Genomic DNA, 22,624 nt, shown 5'->3' with positions numbered 1-22,624 from the left:
TGAAAGCATAAACAGATGACCGAATATTCTGGAGAAACACTGTCCTTATGGTCGGCGTGAGTCAGAAATGACTTGACAACACTTAATAATAACATTGGCATGCTAAGATCCTGGGGTGAGCTGAAGAGGCAGTCCATAAACTCTGAAAAGCTTTTGCACGAACCACTAGCAAATGAAGAAGTTGAGAGATAAACTGCTGAAGTTTGATCTTGGTCTTGCACAGCCACCCTGAAATCATGTTAATGCTTAAAATAAAAACACAACCTTAAAATAAAAACACAAACGCAATAAAATAAAACACAACTTTGTTTTGTTGTATTGAGTTGTATGCCACTTCTGTAGTTGAAGTCTCTTTGTGCTTTTTAATCTGATAAGATTTATGTGACAGACCACATTAAACATCATTCTGTGGAACTGGCTACAGGTAGCATAGCACATGTCTGTAACTGCAAGCTTGAAGTAGATTTCCTGAGGGACTGCCTCCTGAACTCACTGCCCTTGCACCCCTGCCCTCCTGGTTCTTTTCCATGGTTACGAGACAGGGTTGCTGATGCGCCCGTTTAATGCGTTCCTCAGTGCTGACGAGGGAGATCGCTACTAATGCTCCTCGCTCTAATCTATGGCTTGCCAGACAGGCCGATCGATGATCCGCATTTCGATCTGTTCTTGTGCTCTCACTCTCAGACTCACACTCACCTGCTTTTGTCACGCTTTCACAGGCACACATCCATCCAAATCCCTCAGCAGGCCTTCAGCTGAATTGAGGCCATTGCTAGACATGCGAAAGAATCTGGAGGGCATCACTGTAACAACTCAGATCATGTGAGCTAGGACAACAAACTATCAAATCATAGAAAAGTAACCTGCAGAATAATTATGATGAAGCACTTCTGAAATACTGAGACATAGAAACTAGGGTTCAAACAATTATTCCAACATTATCAACAATGTTGACAATAAAAAATAATGCACAAATATTTTTGTTGGCGATTTTTCCCTTACCTTTTCAAAGTGACCTCCAACCTGAAGAGAGTTAACAAAAGTTGAAAGAAGAAGAAAAGCGTTTTCTAAGAATGAAGGGTAATCACATACAACATATTGTAGCTAAAACAATCAATCAAACCAACAAAAAACTCAAGTATCTCCAAATGGCAACTTTACAGGACAAGCCCTTTCTTTACTTTTACTGTAAGTTAATGAAAAGAGACTTTTTGTCAAAGTACACTTTGGCCCATTTATATTTGTCCATTCACCATAAGCTTTTATAACCATGTAAAAGACAATGGCTGTTCTCAAATGATGTAGCAAAAAAGGTTTTTGGACCTTTATGATATCCGAGTTTGACTTAGCTTTCCATTGAAGCCCAGCAGTACCCTGGACCACTGGAAAACAGTACCCTTGACCACTGCTGACGATTCTGAAGCAGCAGACGGTCAGCAAATGATAGGTTTTCCCTCCATGCTGGTGTTCTGACAAACTGAACAAACCTACTTCCTGAGGAGTTGCAGTTACAGTAAGAATGAGCTAACATTACCCTTACAATCATTACTAAAGCGTACACTACTAACATTTGTTTGGAATGTTCTAAGCCGTTCTACTTGAAAAAAAGTATTGAAACAAACAGCGTCCTGTCACAGTGTTACACTCGTTAGCTAGCTAACTATGTATAACTGGTTAATTAGCTCAAATACAGCTCGTTTTGATGACATCCTTACACCATTTGCTGAAAAAGTCTTGTTATTTCTGAAGACTCATTGTACTGATTCTTCACAAAATGTCTAAACTGAACCAGAGTTAACTCCTCAGGTAGGACCTTGTTAAGATTGGGCAGATGTGCTAATGAGAGGGCAACAGCTTTATAACAAAGATCATTAAAAGATAGCAAAATGTCTGAACTGGAAATACTAAAATGACAGAATTGGGCACCACCAATTTGGAGAGAAATTCACTCAGTATTATTACAGCAGTAAAAGAATTTGTGGAAGGAAACAAAAATTTACCACAAGTGATTTTTATCTGAACTTCAATTACTAATTTGCAGTCATATGCAAAAACGTGAAAAAGTCAAATCTGAAAAAAATAGTTGAATTATAGGTGAAAATACAAAATAATGGCCAAGGAACAATTTTAAATACAGCATTTTTATGCAGAGTTTAGAGCACAATTTCTATGTTAGCATATTAGTAAAAATAAAATCATAAAATAATTTGTGTTGTAACTTTTGAGTGTCAATTCAGAAAATAAGCATGTAGCAGCATGTGTACTTAATTTCACTTAGAAAATCAACAAATCATGTAATTTGACCAGCCCATACTTTTGCATACAACTGTGTCAGATAACAGTGCTGCCATAGTAAAGAAGGGGGTTTGTTGTGAGATCTCAGGCAAGAAAATCATCATGAATGATAGGAGTTGTTTCAGTGTGTCTGTCTGGTCATCACTGTTTTTAGAATTCATCTGTGATCTATTTACTGTCTTTTTTCTGTAACTATGGCAGAATACACTTACCTTTACTTTGTATCCTGATTACATGCATTCTGAAAGCACCTAACTGTGCCCTTAGTATCTATCCTTATTATTCCTGGGGGACTCCACTTTGACACGTTGTAGGCCCTCTCCTGCTTCAGCTTTTCCCTGGCACCTCTCATTTATGATCCCACTTGTTCCAGTGTTGGCCATTTATGCTTCTCTGTGGTATCTAGGTAGATATAGCTAAGCAAGGTCTGATATTAGTTAGGACTTCATGAGTTGAAGAGGAGGCCTTAAACGTAACAACAACAAAATTACAAGGTTATAGTGGACCAGTCAACCAACTGTGGTTTGATTTCCAAAAGACCGGAGAAATTTCATGTGTAAAAAAAATCACTCTAGGCCTTCTGGCAGTCCTAGATACTATGCCCATAGTACATATAGACACTCACCAAACTGTGCTGGACTCCAGGCCTGGAGATCACCACCACTGCTCAGTTCACCACTGCTGCTACATGTAATGACAGTAATGTAACACTCTGGACAGGCATACTGCCTCTCATTGGTTACATAATCCAAATCAAATTCAGCACTGTTTGAATATGTTGAACTTCCTATGGAGATTTACACCACCAACTCACAGCCTTATTTAACATCATTCAAGGCAGTAGCCTAACTAGGATATTATGGGCCTCAGTGGAACAAAATAATGAGCTCACCTCTTATGAAAATGACCTTTAATGAAACAAACATGACAGTGTAATTGGTTTTATTCACTATTACTGTGTCTGAAACCAAGTTGGTGCTTTTATGTAAACAAACAGTTGGAGTATATTAGTAAGTTATTATAGTTGTCCAAGAGGCAAGAATATTAAATTGTGTCAAGATAAAAGAGGGACCACTAAAGACGTTAGGGGGCCCAGCCACCACGAGTCATGGTATGATTACCCTGCTTGCACTGCAGGAAGTTACATCACTGATTAAATCAACATCTTATACAAGCAATCAATCACATATAAAACTTCCAATAATTCAGCTTCAGACACTAAATGGACAAAAGATGTCAGCTCTGCAGATCTGATAGTCATCCCAGCTCCTGGAGAAATATATTGGGGTCAGGAACCTAAGCCAGCTTCTGACTACACACCCGAAGTGGTCCGGGCACAAAGCTGGCTGACAGGAACTGTCCCCTGCAGAAGAAAACATCAGCGAAACTGCCTATTAAGTTTTAGGAAAACAAATCTATTGTTATGAATTGAATAATTTCAAAAATGTAGTTAAAGAATAAGCACTGAAACATCAGCCAAAGTCAATTAAGCCAAATAAACCAGAATGAATTGTGTTTCCAACTGGAATCACAAGCTGCAAACCCAAATAAATTCCACTGTGTTAAAAAACAGGATATCCAATATTATTGAACTATATTTGAATTAGGGGAACCCAAAATCTAATACTAACCCATACCCTGAACCTAATCCCAACCCAAAACCTAATCCCTAACCCTCGCCCTGGTCCAAAGCCTAACCTTAACTTTACCCAAAACCTAATTCGGTTACAAAATGTCAGCAGTGTGTCTATAACAGCTTCTTGAGTATATTGAGATGGTCTGTATTAGACCTGTTATGTGTTCATATTTCCCAAAATGATAATTTAAGGGAAGCAAAAAAAAAAATTACTTAACTTTCATATAAAAGTGTTGAGATTTCATGTCATTTTTGACCATTTCTATCAGTCCATTCATTCTAATTTATACACACAGTGTAAAAGGCAGCTGGTGAATTATTTTAAATACAGTTACAAGGTTGTGCTATGACACTGAGGAAATGACCATAATTAGCACAATGTTTCTTGTTTTTGTGAAAATATCATCATCACTCGGTAATTACTGCTCCATCCAAGATATTCACAGTGTTGATCATTTCTGTCCTTAAAGATGGGAGAAGGAGGTGGGTGACAAAGGCCTGGTGATGCTGAAGGTATGCTCCATGTTCCCAAGGACCTCACCTGTGACCTTTCAAGACATCACAGGTTAAGGGTCTCAGGGACACCGAATCATACTGCAAATCACATTCACAGACCTCTCAGTCTTCATGTAGCTTTCTCTTATCCGCGTTTGCTCATGAAAGTCCTGTTCTTCAGTGGATTTTAAAAGAAGAATAAGATGTACATCATTTTATTAAGTCGACAGTTATTATTTTCATATTGCTATGCTTTTCATATGTAACTACATAACTGCATATTGCTGTTGTTGGAAGAAAACCTCGTATCTCCATTTTTGACGTTTTTCAGTTTTTGACATAATTTGAAAATACCTGTTACCCTTTACGTAGTGTGGAAATTTCATAAAGAATGGAGCAAAAGAAACCATCCAAAATGACTTGGAAAAAATTCTGGTTCCATTGATTTACAGTTACCATTTTGGATATACAAGGTTTTCTTCCGACAACAGCGATATACAATTCCATAGTTATACAAAGAACTACATTTGTATTAATAAAGATTCTGTATGGTTTGAGTCTGCACTTCTCACATTTGTCTATTGCATTCACTGTCAAGAATATACAGTGCATTTTATCCTCTGTATGTGCAACAAAAGCTTTTCATCAAGTAGAAATCCTAAAACACATATAGTGCATACAAACACAAGAGTGGTATGGATTGAAGGTTTCTGTACTTTCAACAAAATGTCCCCACTTGTTTCAGTTATCTACAAGTGGGCAATAATAGATGTTGAAATATACCATGCTTTTGTTATTGCTGACTTCTGAGAGTTCAACTTACAAGAGTATTCTATTGGTTAAACTGAAACAATAGACAAGGATAAGGATAATGGACAAGATTCATAGTGAACAACTCAACAAGTTTAGTAAATGACAAAAAACATCATAGATTAGCATATATTGTTTTGGATATTGATAAACCAGCACCAGAACTGGCATGCACCAGCATGAATTAGCTTAGACCAGTATTTAATTCATGCTGGTCTATGCTGTTTTTTTTTCAGCCGGGAACTAGACAACGAGCCATTTAAGTGACATAGCCTGGCCACTTCCTATTTCTACCACTATATCAAAAACATGACTGAAAAATGGCAGAGGGTGCCGGCAAGCATGTGAACAGAGCTAAAACTAGCTAAAAATGAAAAGTTAAAACAGTTTCTCTGGACCACTTGTCCAGAATGTTTCTTTAACTTTGCAAAGTAGAAGGATATATTTCACTAAAAAAGCAAACCTGAATTAACCTGTATGTAAATTTTTTTCCACAGCAAGTGGAATTTGTGCTGTAGAAAGCTAGTATTACTGACACTGAAAGCTGATTGATTGGCATTACTGCTACTGAGAGCTGACTGGTTGGCATTACTACAATTGAGTGCTGATTGGTCAGTGAGTGGAGCAGCTAACTGGCTCAGTGAAGCAGTCTCATGACGTCATGAGAAGCTGTTATGTTTTAGTCCTATAACTCAAGTGCTCAAAAATTGAAACGCTGTGTTAAAATTTTTTATGCTGTTCTGTGTTCAGGAAGTGAATGCATTGTTCAATACATTTCAACATGAAAAATGTTTAAGCATTTATGATTTGCTCCATGCAAATGCCCATTCATTTTTGCCCTCTTGTGTTTGTCACACCCGAAGAAATTACAGAGATGCAGTTCTCCTCACTACACATTATCTGGTAACTGACATTAATGCTAATTAAAAGTTTGTTAGTTAAATTGTTTCAGAGAAAGTATGTTAGTTACATAACTACTTAAAAAGGATAACATCTCTTTCTACACGTTTTATCTAGCTAACCTCAACCCTAAGTAGTGTTTCCGTGTATCTGTACTTTACTGTTTTTCCATTTTGAGTGACTTTTTATTTTCACTCCACTACATTTTGTGAAATCTGTCGTTCCTTTTGGTTTATGTCCATATAAAAACATAACATCTAAACAAAAGAAGCGCAAAACAAGAACACCAATCAGTGTGCACTTAGTTTTGAGCTTGTTTTGACCTGTTGGACACACCGACCCAGTGCAAACACACGTTTCAACACAGTGCAGCAACGTAAAAGTTACGGAGCGTCTATTTAACATATATGATGAAACTAACCTAATTTTGTGTAAATAGACCACAATATAGAAATATGTACACATATGCAGTCGTGACTGATGTGTCTTTCCTTTTATAATAAATTTGTTTTTGCTAGTTCATGTTTATGAACAGAGACCTACAGATGCAATACAGTGAAGGAAAACTCATTTGGTAACCTTAAAGCAAGTTTTATTAAACTTGTAGCTAAGTTGAATTAAGTTAATTAATCTTTTAGAACTTTTACTTTCGATACTTAAGCACATTTGAAGGCAAATACTTTTGTACTATTGCTGAAGTGGAGGAGGAACTTCTACTTTTACTTGTGTAATATTTTACCTTGGGTATCTCTACTTTAACATGACTTGTGTACTTTGTCCACCACTGAAACTGGGGCCCATTTTTAGATGTGACACAATGCTAAAAATGCTAAAACCAACTACACATATGCAAATATGGCTGCACATATGCTGGACTAAGCACTGACTAATCAGGTTGTTCAGGATGCATTTGTCTCGCGCCCATAGTCAAGCTACATGTAGGCATGTAATGGGAGATTGCTATGATAGTTGAAAAAAAGTTGTTAAAATAAGTGGCAGAAGATTTTAAGCGTTTAAATATATTTTTGGCCGCATCAGGGTCTCCTGGTTGTGTTTTAATGACACAACTCCCCAGTGGCCAAAAGTTTATGAGGGAAGTGATTCACTTCACTCTAAAATGAGGCATAAAGTTAAACAGCACATGGTTGCCGCAGGTGCTGAACATCTTTTGAACAGAAATAGAAATACAAGTGACGAAAAACATGGATCTTTGGCAATATTTTATAGAGTGCATTTATATACACACCATTTATCCAACAATGATCAGATTTCTGCAATTATCTGAATGTGGTCAAGTCGTTGTGAAAATAGTCATACTCCAATTTCCTGCTTTAGATTAGATCAAGGTCTAGATGATAACAAAACACTTTTGGAGCGATGCTGAAACCAGCTACATGCTTGGTGAAAGGAAACATTTAAATGTTCATCTTCTAGCCGATGTACATATTTTCTGCTAAAGTGGCTCAATGTTTTGATAAAACTTGCAGCATGGCATTGAGTTTTATGTTGGGTTTACGTCACATCTCCTTCTATGAGTTTACTAGTGGATTGCTAGGCAGAAATCCGATTCCTGCATGACTCACAGAAACCCAGAATTTTTTTCCCATTACTTGATAATTCAAGTAAATGTAAAGGCATTTGATTTTCTACAGTTCTCAGATTGTTAAGTGCATGTAAACACACTCATAATTCTGTACTTTTTAAATCTGTCTGTTACTGTTTTTTGCAATCCTTAAATCTGGGGGTCCCCCCAGCACCCCTGCTTCCCTGCGTCCCTGACTGAATTGAATTATTCTATGAACTAGTGATTATACTTGGTTATTAAATGTAACACATTCTTCACATTCTACAACAGGGGTCACCAGCCCTGGTCCTGGAGATCTACCTTTCTCAGGAGTCTTGATCCAGCCACAATCTGCCACACCAGCTCCTTCGGAAGTTCTTGATTAGCTGGATGAGATGCATTAGTTTTAAGTAAGACCGTTGGTTACAGGTTAAAACTGAACACTGGAGAAACGTAGATCTCCAGGAGGAGCATTGGAGACCATTGCTCTACACTGTCCGACTGTTTGACATAGTTTATACCACACATTCCTTACCTAGGCTTCTTACCTTTGTCACATGTAACTCCCAGGAGTGCTGTTTCCTGTGCTCGTCAGCCAACCTGTACTGATGAGAAGCAAAATGTGAGATCCATGTGAGATCTTAGCAACATTTGTCTTGTGCCTGATTAATGTTTCTAACACAAACTGAGGCCTCAAAGTGCGTCCATGTGACAGTGACTGGTTTGTCTTTCTCCAGTAAATAACTGTGATATTAAACTTGCTTGCGCATTTCGACGCACCCCGACTTTCCTTATAAATCTGGCCTGTTGTGTCGACTGCAGATGCGCCGTACGCAGTTTAATCTATCAGCCCCTAGCGGCAGACGCTAAGCATGCCAGATGAACTGAGTGAACTCAAGGAGAGGGAAAGACGCACAGGCTGCCCTCCTTTTTACATAATCTCAAAAAAACCTCCCTGTCTCTGTGTTTCTCTCTCTTTCTCATGCTCCAGTTTTAAAGGCTGCCTTTGCTTCCAAAAGGAGGAGCAAAAGGAGATGAGCGTGCACAGAAATGCAAAGGAGATGAAAGAAGGGGAGTTTAAAAATAAACAAACACATTTGCCGTAAGGAAAACTACACAAAGACAAGAGTTGTAAGGCAATAACACAGCACAAAGGTGCTCATCATACTAGTGGTCAACCACAGCAGACTTCCCCAAACACCTGTATAGAGTTTTTGCAGCTTGTCTGTAGTTATTGTTACGAAATAGACAATAGAATAAGAGGTAAAAAATGAATAGGTGGAATATAAAAAACAGAACACATTAATACATCAATGAATAGAATAGTAGAATATATCTATAGCACAATAGAATAAAGAATAGAATATAGAAATGAATATACAGAACAAACAAAATAAATGTAACCATAAACAAACAGATGCATAAATATAATACATAATACATAAATAGTGTTGTACTATAATGTTAATAGAATAGTATTAGAGCATAATACAGTAAATAAATAGACTAAACATATGCGAACAATAAAGAAATACAGGAATTAATAGTAACTATAAATGAAATACAAAAAAAAATGGAATAGTTTTATAATATTAAGAGAATAGTGATATGTGTGTGTGTGTGTGTGTGTGTGTGTGTGTGTGTGTGTGTGTGTAAAAGGAAAACATATAGAAAACATAAATTAATGGAATAATATAGTATTATTAACAATAGTATTATGTCATAATAATACGAATAACTATAATGTAGAAATGCATAAATAGACAACAAACAAATAGAATAAGCAGAACAACAAGCAAATATGTGAATAAATGTAATATATAAATAGAATAATAAACATATAGAGCTGTATTATAGTATTATAAATAAAATTCAATTAGAGCATAATAGTAAATTAATAGTATAAAAAAATGCATAAATAGAGAAACAAATAGAATAAGCAGGACATTAAGCAAACAGATGAATAAATAAATAAAATAAACAGGGAGGATCTCAGATAGCGCTAACACTAATAACACACAACTGCTGACAAAAGCATACATGAATACAAATGCACACATACACACATATGCACCTCGCTCATTAATCCAGCAGACAACTATCAATGAATTCCTCATCCTGACCATGCAAGCTATCATCTCGTGCTCCTAGCACAGCCCTCTGTTTCACTGCAATATGATGAAAAAATACGGAAAAACAAAAACGCCTATTTCCTCTTCCAGGTCCTCTCCTATTTCTATCTACCCTCTTCTTCCCTCCTCTGCCTCTCTCTTTCCATTCTTCGCTCTCTATTTCTCACTCTTTGCACTTACTTGCGTCTCAGGCTCTCTGGGTGTTTAGCAGTAGAGCAGGCAGCTGATGAGACAGGTACGCTCGGAGCACTGCATTGATTTCATTCTCCACCACGCTACCTACAGCCCTCCCCCTCTCTCCTCCTCCTCTCTCTGCCTTTCTTCACCTCCCATCTTCACTTCTAACCTCTCTTGCATCCTCCTGTGCACTCCTCTGCTTTCTAGAAACTATTTGCTGCCCCACATCTAAAAAAAAAAACTCATGTGATTTAAATATAACACACAAAAATGCTATGATAAGGTTACATTGGAGAGAAAGTGAACTAAAGAGCATCTCAGCATGAAACACACTCACAGGATCATACTCATAGCCAAGGTATTTACTTATTAAAGGTGTTAGCCACCATTTGTCCCGTACACAAAAATCAGAGGGTCTTGAGTAGTTCTCTGCTTGGACAGGTGATCAATCATGCTCACATATTACATTTGCAAAAATGTTTTTTTGAAGAACCATCCATTCAGAGTGTTTTTGAAGCTGATTCAGTTTCAATGTAGAAATGTATAATTGCATGCAACATCAGTTGTGCATCAGATACCTTCCTCAAGCTTGAAAGAGTATTTGAAGAAACCTCAGCTAAAACTCAGTGAAGGATGGGTCTTCAGAGGAAGTGAATGTTAGTATAATGTTGATTTTGCTTCTAAGACCGAAACATCACGCTTCGTTTAGCCTGTGTAACAACCTTTGATGTTATATTGTAAAGATGAATGATGTGGTCCAAAAAAAAAAAAAAAACTTCAGGCTTTCAGGCTTTACAGAGTGATTCACAGCAGTATACACTCATCACATATTCACACAGAAATGAAGCTTTAAGGTACTGAAAGTGGTTCTTCTATGGCATCGCTCCAAAGAACTCTTTTGTACATTCATTTTTAGGTGTGAAGTACCTTAGGAACCTGGCTGTAACTCACTCACTCACATTTAGCAGGTCTGAAATGTTTTTCCACAAGGGAGTGCTATTAGCACTCAGAGTGGTGCTTTGCTTCAATGCAAATCCTTAGGATTGTAGTCCACATGCTGCATATCCCATGTCTCATTATAAGAATGCTGAAAGAACATTAAATGAATGGTCTCGGTCTTGTCAGTGTGTTAACATTATTTTGACTTGGTCTTGTCTTGGTCTTGAGGTGGACTCAGAAATTCCTTTCGCTTCATGTTTAATAAAGTCTGCTGCCAGTTGTAGATCCAATTGATCCTTTCCATGATGGCTAGACTGTGTATCATTTGCTTGTTGATGTTCATTTTTTCCAAAATTCAAAAATTGGAAAGCAGATCGGAATGTTTACTAAAAAGAATGGGTGTATGTAGTTTGGATTATGTTCAGTTAAATTTAGGTGGTGATTCTGCATAAGTTTTAGAGAAGAAGAGACAGAGAATGACCTCACCATCATTTATTTCCAAATGTTACAAAGCAATATTGGACAAAAATTAGAATACAATAGAATAGAAGAGAACAGAATAGAATAGAATAGCCTATTTTAGGATTTACACAATGTAATGTTATATTTTACAAATGCATTATAAAATATAATATCATTTATTAATGATAATGATTATTAATGATTATTTATATAAATGTCAGGTCTGTCTCTTGACTCCAACTCGACTACTACAATGTCTCAGTCTTGACTCAGACTCGCCTTTAATGTTTTTGACTACAATACTAGCTGATAATTGCTGATCATTTTACTTCTTGCAAGCATTATTTTAAAAAATAATTAAAATTACTTGCGAGTGCAGGAAGATAATTTCGCTCTGTAAGGTCACTCTACATAAAAAATAAAAATATCTAGAAATAATCTTATTATATCCTATATTTACTATTTGTATTTACGTTTTTGCAATGTTTGACTTGCACAAGTCAGAACACTTGGTGGGCAGGCATTTCCCTGAGATTTATGTTCCAAAAACATTCATATTTACCTGACCATTATCCAACCTCTCTTTATACCTTGGAATTCAACAAGACTGATGCATCATTTACACCTTTTATCTTTATTTAATGGCTTTTGTATAATGACTTTTATTTAAAAAAAGAGGTAAACTTGGTTTTCCATGAAATGGGCTTTGAGGCTGATGAAAGAGGCAGAAACAGATCTCCAGTACAGCAAAATGATTTTCTCAATGACTTTCAGCTGTCCAGAACAAGCACAGCAGACTACTATAGCACTATAAACAGCTACATTTGAAGTGAATTTGTAAGCGACTGAAAAATGGCAAAGTAGATGTGTCTGGAGGTCACTGCAGTCACTAAGGTACCTCTTTGCTGGAGAAAGCTTTGCAGGGTTTTTCATGGGTGTGTGTTAGAGAGAAAACATTCTCATCTGCCTATAAAAAGTCTCCCTTTCCTGCTTCCTTAAAATGCTTTACTGCTTTTATAAATGTGTGGCTGAGTATGCATTTGCATCTGTGTATGAATAAGTAAATAAATAAATAAGAATGGTAAGCCCAGACTGCTGATATGTGCTCTTTTCTCCCTTGTGCTGGAGTAGGGCAACGCAATGCGGATCATTGCAGACTGCGAATGGCTAGACAGTCTAAGGGAGGGGGTAGGCAGGGGGGGTCATTTGTCGTTTATCATGTATTGGAGGATGGGAGGGCACCAGCTACTTCCACCACCATCTACTCATGCTCTCTAATGGGAAGGTAAATTAACATAAAATAGAAGAAAATGAATGCCAAGAAGCAGGATTACTTTATTTTTCTTTGCATTTTATTTTTTCCCACTGAGGTTCACATACATGTGGTTTCATTTACCAAAAATTCTATTATTTTTTTAAAAAACTTTTATTCTTCCTTAGAATTAAACTGGCTGTTTTTGTTACTGTGCCTTTCACTGTTGAACCATTAATGCCTCTTAAATCACCACCACTGTAAAGAGTCTGTAAGTTTCTCTAAAATGAACGATTTCACATCAAAACACTCTGAATGACTTTGTTTACGTTGATCACCAAATTATGCAGAAATGTTGGCATTATACCATTTTCTGCTAACTTTAGTGCATAGTTTATAGAATTGAACATTGAAAAAAACATATACTAAAAGATGAGCCATAACCTTTTATCCAATAATTTAGAAATCAAACAGTATTTGTGCATTGAAATGTACAGAAAATCAACAAGACATGTAATTGGACTAGAGTCGCCCAAACTTTTGCATGTGATTATAGAATGCAAAACTTCTTATGAAGGGCAAAAACCACTCACAGCATTCAGGTGGTTCTATGAATTGCCATGATACTACATATAATAATTTCCTATACTAAAGAACCACTGAAGAACCTCCCTTTTAAGACTATACACTGTAGACTTACAGGCATCCACTTCTAATGAACATGGCATCAGCAGTATTCCTGATGGGAAGCTTTCCCTGATAAGTAGAAGCTGTTATTGTTGTAAAGAGGACACCAGCTCCCTGAAAAAATACTTCAGTTCAGAAGAAATGTCAGGTGCAGCTTATCACAGCCTTGGAGAATGATCAGGACATCCCTGGTCTTCTTTGAGCCACACATTCCTCACAGTTCTCGCTGGGTTTGATGCTGGTGGAGGTGGTGTCACCGCAAGGAAAGCTAGAAGGTTGTACAGTTAACTCCAGGCTGATTATGATGCAAAACCATACAACCAACTACCTCAGCTTGCAGTGCACAAAAGTTGGCCAGCGCTGGGACAGTTCAGTCATGGTTGGTGTCATAAAGGCATCTGAACACTGTGGCGAATGTTAATAATTTGTGGGTATTTGGTATTTTGGTCATACCATGCTTCCAGTTCAGGGGTGCACAATATCCAGACAGTAGGAGAAAATGGGGAAGGAAGCCCACCTTCAACATTGTCCATTTACTAGAACAGCAGACAATTTTGTTTTTATAGCATGAAAATGAAAATCTCAAAGTCAGTGTAAAAAGATCATCTATCAAGATAAAACATTCTTACCCCTATAGATAGGATAAGAAACCCCTCTGGAGAATTCTTCTGGAGAGTTGTTTTTTAAAAAAAAGTGCTTATATATCAACTTATAACATTAAAAATATTGTATTTTAAAATAGAAACTGAGGCCTCTGTCTGATTATACCCACTTTATTAAAAAAAAAACTAACTACACAGTTGGTTATGTAATATGGGGATTTACATTTTTTATACAAGCAACCATCTCTGCTTTAGTGCTGTAGCATTTGAGCAATGCAGCTGAAAGAGGCTTGGGGCCAGGTGTTATGAATTACCCCAGAGGAGAGGTTAACTGTAACAGATTGACAGGCAAGTTGTAGAAAAGACACCAGCTTAACTTTTCAACCTAAAACATTTATGCATCAAAATAAATTTGGTACAATTGTGGAGTTTGATTATATGATTAATAAAACAGTTACTGTGATTATCTTAACTGCGGCATGCTTTTAATGGTGTCATTAAAATGATGGTAGCATTAAAAAAAGCAATAACAGTTTAAATAAATCAACAGTGAGTTAATCCCATAGTCAGCAACTCTGTGACTTTCTGGTGAAAATATAACTTAAAAACAGTTTTTGGGCAGTGTTTTAATGGGTGCCTTTTGCATATTGTCTGGAGGACTTTTCACCCCAAAGATCTAATTTGACCTTTTTACTGCAAAAGAAAAACAAAATTATGTTATGTTTCTTCCCAAAACTATATGTACTGCTTTCTCAACAACCTGCCCATAATCATATAATTTGAACAACTTTTTTTCCATAACTTGGCACAAACTGAATGATCACTATCATGCAATATAATCATTTATTTTACCTACACAAATGACAATCTTGTCTAACAGAAGCTTTAAAAAACAACTATGTCCACTATAAAAAATTGAATACAGGCCAACCTTTGTCTTCACCCAAAGCTAGTTACTTGATCTCTCTGTCCAATAGTACAATTCATTAGTACAGTCATGAGACTAATAGTTATATACGTCCAATACACGTCCTATAACACTTGCCTACGCACGTCTTGTCTATGTTCGTCACCTGTACCTACTGACTGCACATTTTGTCTGTCTTTTACTGTCTTTGTCTTTGCACTGTTTACTATGCATCTTTTATTACTGCACTGGAAAGTTAGCCCGATAGTGTTTTGTTATACTGTACTACCCTGTATTGTATAATGACAATAAAGTTGAATTGAATTGAATTGAGCCTATCCCAGCAGTCATCAGGCGGAAGGCTCCAGCACCCCCCCCGCGACCCTGACGGAGAAGTGGCTTGGAAAATGGATGGATGAATTGAATTGAATTATAGTTAATAACCAGCTGGTCCTAGATTAGCATCAACTTCTGAACAATCATTTACAACTTTAGCTGCTCCGCACTCATGGTTTTGTAATGAGGCAACGTTACCAATGCAACAGAACTGAAAACAGATGTGTGGTACATATTACTACACAGAGATGTTACTTTAAACAGCTACACATTTTCTCACAGTGTGCTGCTCTTGATCAGTAAATGAAGATTTTCCTGCATTATGTATCCTTTCTGTCTGACTGTCTCCCTCTTGTGGAGAAATATGGAAAGAACCTATATATATATATATATATATATATATATATATATATATATATATATATATACGCACACACACACACACACACACACACACACACACATTTCATAATGAATGGACCAACTGAAACGACACAATATTATTTGGTCATGTATATGTATATGCATACGCATACATATATGTTTCACCAATCTATGACGTTCTGGCATTGTATAAAAACAAACGTATGCGTGTGTGGGTGCGTGTTTTCAAAACATACGGCACACACTGTCTGCTGAGGCATCTGCCCTACTTCAGTACCGCTGAGATTCGTGTGCAGATGCTTTCTTTGTCCTAACGCAAGCATGCTCTCAACGCCTCAGTGCTGCAGACATCTTCAAATCTGGCAAATTCTTCGTTCAACTACGTGTAATGATGCATGCCTGTCATGTATGAATGATGAACTCTGACTAGAGAAAGAGAGGGTCTCAAGTATCCCCCCCTTTTTTTTACCTCTCGCTGCAATGACACTCCTGCATTCAGCATGTATAAAGAAAACATTGTCATTTCAGTTCATTACGGGTAAATACACTGTAAGCTTGGATAAAGAAATACTGTAACTGCATCACAGGAGTACAAAGGAAGCTCACTCACTCCTTGTCTTGTAGGTATATGATGTATACAGTCTTGGATAAAGGCTGCTTTCATATGTAACTGATCTAGATGTAATCGTTAAAAGTCTAGAGTTAGTACTGATGTTGTGAGTGCTGCTATACATGTGATTTGCCTTACATAATTACTTATATGAATTACATAATTAAATAATTAACTACACAGTTGGTTATGTAATATGGGGAGGAGTCCAACCTAACCCATCATTTTTTTATACATGCAACCATCTCTGCTTTAATGCTATAGCGTTTGAGCAATGCAGCTGAAAGAGGCTTGGGGCCAAGTGTTATAACTTACCCCAGAGGTGAGGTTAACTGTAACAGATCGAGGGGCAAGTTGTAGAAAAGCTAGAAAAGTCTTGTGAATTGATGTTAACCAGCTTAAAATTTCAATCTAAAACATTTGTGCATCAAAATAAATTTGACTAGTGAAAAGAAGCTGTGTCAAATACGGGAAAACTTTAGATCACAAGTATGGAGATGATAAAAAGGGAAAACATACATATATTTAAATGACATCGCTGGTGTGTTTTTGATGAATCTATGAACAAAAACTGCCAAATGAATTCATTTGAGAGGATACAGTGTGTTAAAACTAACCCCATCATGGAGAGGCTGTACTTTAGCATGGCTAGACAAATAATATTATACGCAAATGTATTAACTTTTCATTGTTTAATTTATGGATTAACAGCATGACAGCAAAACTAACTAATGACAGCAAAACTAACATGTGTGGAGGCTATACTCTAGCTTGGCTATCTCTTGCTGTGTGTTGGTGTTATAAATATGCTTCAAAATGTTGCTATATTATATATATATTAGCTACCAAGAGTATGATTCACTGAGTAAATTAATACAGGTGTGAATTCTTACTTATACACTGTCATGAAGAAGTATTCATAAGATCTGTGAAAATGTACAGCTGTGTAGCTCTTCTTTAACCATGGAAGTCACACTGGCCCCTCTTCATCAATGTTGTGGAAAAAGGGGACACTTCTGACAACCTTTAAAACAACATTATTTATTTCACCTTAAAATAACAGCTTCAACGACATTTTGATGGTAAACTGACTTATAATAAGGAGAATGGTGTCTCTTTCATTGGGTCTTCAGCTAGCTAAGATGCTAAGAAGTAGCTTGGTATTCCCAGTTTGGACATCACGGGAGAGGATGCGAAGAGAAGACAACTTTACCTGAGGACGTTTTGGAAGTTTTGTCTGCTAAATGCCAAAAATATATCTGGTAAATCTGGCTTTTACTCATTGGTGAGAGCTAAAAACAATAAAAGGATGCAAAATAGTCTTATGGCCAATGGGAATGCAACAAAACTCCAACAGCAGAGTGTACATTCCTGGCAATGTTATTTATGAAAGATAGGGATGTGGGCTGTAACCTTATCTGTCTCATTTCTGTCTCATTGACTTTTGTAGTCTTTCATCTAGCCCCATCCCTGTTTCAAGCTAAGTTAGCAAGCAAAGAAATAAATTCAACTCATGCCACGACATTTGATCAGTTTTTGTCAATCTCTGGCCAAGTAAGACTTGAACGTTTGCAACCTCCTATAATAAAATCTTATAATATTACTCAACCATGTAAGTCTAAACGGTTCTTTTTCATCAACGAATGAATGTGTACATGAAAGGGAGTCTTAGAGTGGAAGTGATATCTGAAACTAGAGGGGAACAGATCCCAAGAGCAAAAAATATCAGTTCTGCTTTAATAACCTATTGACTTCTCTGTAGCTGAATAATAAAGCACTTTAACGATGTGGAGATTTGAGCACAAATGATGAATCAGATTCAGTGCGTGAAATCAAGCGTCAGCTCCTCATTCACATATCATTTACATGAGGCATGCCCTAATTCAGGCAGATGTTTTGATAGAGAGCCAATAAAATAACAGCACTCTGCAGCTCATAAGCCAGTGGCTGTACTCATAACTGAAGTTTGAGGAGGAGCACTGAGTGTACACCTACCCCTACTGATCAAATTTTATAGTCTTAAAAGTAAAATAAAAAAATGACTGGAAAGAAAAAAATAATAAATAAACAAGATGTTTTTTTAAGATGGTACAATGATGTGGCTGTGTAGTGTAGTTTTTTGTATTACCGCAGTGCATACATTGGTTCTGCACTAGCTGTGATATGTATTGTTTATTTTTTGGGTGGTGTCAGAAGTGTTAAGTGCAGTAAAACAGAAGATGGAACAGTTGCAGCATTTTTCAGATTTTTAAAGCATTATGCTCAAATGTACATGCACTTCTGCCAGATATGAGTTTGACTGTATAGATTTGCCAAACATGAAACTGATGTATAACAAAACTGACAGTGAAATTTGCATGCGCTCATTTTGTAATCAAGCAAGTCCTATAACAATAAATCAAAGAATAAAAGATTAAACATAATGATGCTATTTTTTAACAGTGATCTCAAAATCTGTCAAGAAGACAAACTGCTCCAAAGCTTTCAAAGCTGCACTTCATTCCAAGTTGATGGAGCACTATAAGTAGAACCACTCTTGCCATATTAAGACCACACTCAGAACATCAACTGAATGTATTTCAAAGTAGGTTGCAGAGAGTTTGTCACTGAGAAGACAGGCAAACATGAAAGAAGCTGACCCACTACAGCTTTGTAGATATAATGCAATGGAAAATGAGATGACCTCAAGCATATCCTGTTTAAACTCTTCAACTTCATAAAAAACTGTTACATTACACTTTGTGTTAGTTTATGCTCTGTTGTACCTGAGCATGCGGGGGCTGTTCTTTAGTCTAGTTAGCACTCACTGAGTTGGTTGTATGCCTTGTTATGACACTATGTTGCAGATGAACTGAAAACACTTGAAAAACAGTATGGTACAAACACACACACACACACACACACACACACACACACACACACACACACACACACACACACACACACACACACACATATATATATATATATATATATATATATGCTCTAAATATGCTGTAAATATGCAGGTATCATGATAACTGTATATATGGCCATATTACCCAGCCTCATGAAGAACGCTTTTTTTACATTTTACTGTGTCAGGCTGTGCCCTTACGTTTATTTGATGTATTATCTGTAATGACAAGTTCAATTCTGCAAGGAAAAACACCACAAAAATGTAAAGGATGGATGTTCTTTCTGCATAACAAGAACATTTTCAGTTATTAAACCTCTCCTCTTCCACTTACAAACACAAAAGTGATATTGATTGAAGCTAATAATACCCATTTTTAGAATATCTCTGCGTGTTTCTATGAACTATAAGTAAAAAATGCAAAAAAGATCTTCTAAATAATCAAAGGGGTAAAGACTACAATATCTGTGGCTCAAGAGAGTCTTAGAGCCTACTGAACACATATGACTGCCATGGAATTGCTCCTGAAGACAGAGGTTTAGGATATGCCTGCCATACTTCACTATCATTTCCTTCACCTGTGTCTTGTTTATAACCTTGCATTTTGTCCTGTTATCTTGTGTTCTTTGTTTGGTGTTACTACAGCTTTATGTTTATTTACCTTCTGTTGAGATAGATCTTCTGCTGTTAACTATGAGGTCACTTATCCTAACTCTTGTTTCTAATATTGGCAGTTTATGTTGAGAAACCAACTCCATATATGACTAATGAATGATTTTGCTTCAGTTATTACAGAATATGTTATGCAGTACAGTAGTAACAGGATTTTAATACAATAGCTTGAAATGTCCTGATGAAAAGCTCAGGTGGATGTATCATTTGCCATTTGACTTTCCTACATTTTCCTTTGTTACTATGGGGTTCTTGGCTTTGGTGTATAATTCTAGGAATAGCCTTTAATTGGTATAGAAACTTTTATGTTCAGAATTTTGTCAATTGTTAGTGAGTCACTGAACTGAGAATGACTATACTTTTTAGCCTCCAATTTTTGCACAAAGATATCCACATGATGTCACTATAGTGTGTTATAAAATCAGGCCCTGATGGGTAGCCTTCAAAGTTGTGTAATCTTTTGACTCCAAGCTTTTTTATTTCTTTTTAAAGTCATGGTAAAAGATTGTATAACATTATTTAACATGGTTACGGCGAATTTCTTGAAACTCCGTAGATTAATTTGTGGACTTCAGTAAGTAATTCCAAGGAAGTGAATTTCGAGCATTCTTCTGAAGTAGCCAAACTGAAATGGCATTGACCCCAAATGGTTAATACGTTGACTACAGTATGTCTCTGAATGATGAGCTCTGCTGCTGACAGTATGTCTGAATTCACTCTGCTTTATGTGTCCTTCAAAATTAATTTTTTTTGCTAACCTCTATGATGACCCTTTATGTATAGCCCATTCACAGCAGCTGTAGGTTATAAGTTCTACACTGTTAAAAGAAGTTGAATTTAAGTTTAAGTTTGAACTGATATAAACTGTTGCTTTTGTTTTTTTATTTTCATTTTGCATTATTTCATTCATTGTAACTTGATAGGATTTTAACCATACGCTTTTATACGTGTTAATCAAATGCATCTATGGATGAGGAAATTAAAATCTGATCGTTTTGTAGTGCATTGTATGCAAATTAGCTCTTGTTCAACAAACAACAAACTCATTTTTCAGTTCTAATCAAAAGATGGCTGATGCCTTGACATAACACTTTTCCATGGCATTTACACCTTGCATTAATGTGTGTTTCATGTTCGGGTTGTATTTGAATATACTTTGGTTTCCATTTCCATTCTTTAAGACTGGGAGTTACATGATGCAGACTAGACCTCACACACACACACACACACACACACACACACACACACACACACACACACACACACACACACCCACACACACACCATTGCCTTTGTGCAAAATAACTTTTTCTAACTTCTGTGCATTTTCATCTTCTTTATTTCTTGCCCTTATTTATTATTTATATGCTGCTCTGAGATAAACTGTCAAAAGCTTTTATCTTAAATGGGCCCTAATCATGACTATCAACATGCTACAAAAGAACACTAGTTAAGTAATTTAAGGTCGGTAATTCTCACTGCTAACTTGCTCGGATATGTCCTCATCCTCCTTAAGTAGTTTCTGCGCCTCTTTGTTTTTTTGCGTTTTCTGCGTTTTTTTGTTTGTTTTTTTTTCTGCATTTTTTGCCATTGCTATCCAAATGCATAGGATTCATGTATAAAAAATGTACAATGATATTGAAAAAAAACCACAATGAACTCTGCAGAGCACAGCCTGTTGTGTCAGCCAATACCAGATTCACATGGTCACATTGAATTTAACCCCTAAATTCCAACAGATATAAACTTGGATGTAACATTTATAGCTTGTCTGAATGTTTTTATGCTTATATGTGCAAGTTTATACATATAGCTCACTGTAACCAGCAGAAATGTCACCAGCCTACCAGGAATTCTCTAAACTTTCCTGATTACTCACTGGGATGAACTCACAGTAAGAGCTAAAGGAGCAGCGATGCCTCTGTTGAATGTTTTCCGATAAGCAGAACAGCAGAGGGAGGTGGATTCACAGTATTGGGAGGAGTCTTGGTGGTTTAATGTATTTTAAATGGGTGCATTTACACTTGCATTCTTACATGGATAATCTTTATATGGATACAGTCCAGTACTCAAGACACATGAAATAACTAGGTATGAACAGAGCCACTCTGTGACAGGTATGACTGATGTGTCTAATGACTTTTGGCTATGAAACTGTGTCTGAGGACCTGCACCGGTCTGTATAACCGTAAGTAACAAGGAGTAATGATATACAAAAGCAAAACATCAATGTGATATAATTTGTTATAAATATTGTTTATTTGCCCAATTCTGTTCTGTTGCAAGCCTTAAAAAAAAATAGACATTTATGTTCAATTACTAAGTTAGCCAGTAATTTGAAAATGTATTTTGTTTGTCTTTGTGGTGACCTCACTCTACACGCCCGTTTTCTTATTGTTTCAATTTTATTTCCTTGCATACACACAGTTAAATCCTTCAACACTTTTGTCTTTTTTCTTCCAGACTCTGCTCCACCCCTTTTCTCTCTCAGTGTCTATCTCTCTCTTTCTTTCTCTTGCTCTCTCTCCCGCTCTTTCACTCTATCCCCCGCTCATTCGCAGTCCAATCACGCACAAATGCGGCATGGTTGTGCCAGTGCCAGGTTGCTGCCAACTTGATTGTGTGTGTGTGAGCATGCCTGTTGGTGCCAGTATGGTTAGCCTGTCTGGCGTCTAATATATGAGGTCATTTTCTTCTCACTGTCCTAACTCTCTGCTGATTGAACACAGTGAAGGTAGTCAACGGTTTCTGAAAAGTGAGAGCGATTCGGCCTCCTGTGGTTCGTGCTGCACTAAATATCATTTAAACCCCTGAAGAACCGAGTTTGAAATGAGCTTGCATATAGTTTTTATAGCTCTCAAAAGAGAA

This window comes from Pygocentrus nattereri, chromosome 1 (assembly GCF_015220715.1).
Source record: "Pygocentrus nattereri isolate fPygNat1 chromosome 1, fPygNat1.pri, whole genome shotgun sequence".
Lineage (NCBI taxonomy): Eukaryota > Metazoa > Chordata > Actinopteri > Characiformes > Serrasalmidae > Pygocentrus > Pygocentrus nattereri.
Note: the sequence above shows the minus strand (reverse complement) of the source record.